This window comes from Varroa jacobsoni, unplaced genomic scaffold (genome assembly GCF_002532875.2).
Source record: "Varroa jacobsoni isolate VJ856 unplaced genomic scaffold, vjacob_1.0 scaffold_448, whole genome shotgun sequence".
In the NCBI taxonomy this organism is placed as follows: Eukaryota; Metazoa; Arthropoda; class Arachnida; order Mesostigmata; family Varroidae; genus Varroa; species Varroa jacobsoni.
The window spans coordinates 4,865-6,832 of NW_019213350.1; the positions used below are offsets into that span (position 1 = coordinate 4,865).

The 1,968-nt window shown below is 40.9% G+C and overlaps 1 protein-coding gene across 3 annotated transcripts in view; it reads right to left on the reverse strand.

Moving 5' to 3' along the window:
• LOC111260502 (ribonuclease Z, mitochondrial) overlaps positions 1–1,968 on the reverse strand; it is a 34,172-nt gene that overhangs the window by 1,161 nt on the left and 31,043 nt on the right. The gene's annotated exons all lie outside the window — the stretch shown is intronic.

Here is a 1,968-nt window from a genome sequence, read left to right on the forward strand (position 1 = left end):
CAATGGCTATGGCCGTGTGTTGTACGATCACACTATTTATCTACTATGAGCTCTATAGAGGATAACGGACGACAACGTCAGTATCTCAGTGATGCGAATCTTCGACCTGCCCTATAGAGTCAAGGGCTCCTCTTTAAATATCATTATTATCATTTCAATTATTATCCATTCAGTATCCGAGAGCATAAGAACAGCCGCCTTATAGCAGTGTAGTACATTAGCAAGGTAAAGCCAAAACTTGTTTACCATTCTCATCTTTCTTTCCGCAGGTGTCAGCCAGACTTACACACAGGCAAAGTGCACAACCTCAAACGCATCTGCACGAGGTCAAACGTGCGGTACGTGTCGGACGTTGTGCGGCTAAAGCGTAGTCTGCTCCTAGCTGAGACAAGCGGACGTCTTTGCCACAGATCATTATGAAAGAGAAACACACTAGTGCGGTGTTTTACCGTGACGAATATGTCCAATACTGGCATTATAAGTGAATGCCTGCAGTGATGTGCCTGAATGTTGAGTTGACTGGCTCTTGCCTCTTAGGCTGAACGAGAAAGGAGCTCAATAAAGAATTGACCACGTTCTGGGTGGGCATTGATTATCTTGTTGCTGCTGTTGTTGTTTAACACTACTTGAATAGACCGCATCGAAAACATGTGATTACGTTCGGGTACGAGGTATGATGAACGAAAGGTTCATAAAATCCTGTGATATTTGCCGAACCTTTATTAGTAAAACAGTCATCAAGTTGTTTAACTAAGGAAACACGCAAAACACAATGCTCCGTAAAAATATCAAGACTCTAGAGCACAGACCAATACAGGAAAGAAAGGGAAGGACTAGTAAAGATCAAATTATGTATATGTATACATAATAAAACCGTATCCCGGATTGACTGCCGATGGATTTTTACGCTCCATTTGTATCGGTTATCCTTCTGAAAATCTTTGTTCGTGCACAGACCAATAAGCCTGGTTGTACCAGCCAGCAACAGGCAAAACTAGATCAATTCTGTTAATTGGTATATACAGAAAAGTACTTTTTATCAAGAGCTATTAGGCAAAACTAAGTTTAACACTGTGCAGTCGTCGACATAAGAGAGATCGTTGTAGTTCATGTGGTCAGCGGCAGATCGGGGCGCACCATTCAGCAATGCGGGCTTAAGGGCTGGTTGCTCCGAAGTTTGGGACTGACATACTTTTGGCATTCGATCACTTTTCCGTCCGTTATTTTCTGTTCTGTCTGTAGTTTATCTGCTAACGTGATTGGGTGCTTCTCTTCAGTCATCTATCGGATATAAAATATGGGCTCATACACACGTGCCACACATATCTATGTATTGAACCATGGCTATGCGACCATAATAAATGATTACCAGGTTTTCGCCCCGAGCAATTTTGCCATGGGCAAAGGTATACGTCGCAGCTGCAACGATATTGTCACTAAAGCGTTAACAGAAACGTGCTGCTCAGTATGGAAAGTGTGACTGTTTGCGTGTGGGGCATCGCTGGGAACTACAGTTTTCATGGTCCTCGATGCTTCTGTATGAGCACTAACGTGTTCGTAACCGATTGTATAGCACAACCTTAATACGACAGATATAATAGTTCAGTGCTTGGATGTTTTTTGTGGAAAGAAATCTTGTTACGTAGCCGTACGTAGTCGTCAATCAGACGGGTCCTTTTAGGCTGTATCTGCCATGCTAGTTACTGTTAGCTAAGTCAACCAATACAAATTTGAGTCTGTCAACTAACTGGGATATTGTTAACTATTTTTATTAGAAACCATGCGCAAAACATATATACATATAGATAGATACTAGTAGCCGAGTAGATTTCCCAGTTTATATGTTTTTGTGTATTTGGCTTACCCAAATACGAGCAAATGTAACTATTATACTGAACAAAAATAATAATAATAGAAAATAGGATTATGCAACAAATTATTCACTAGAATGTTCTGTTTTTATTACAG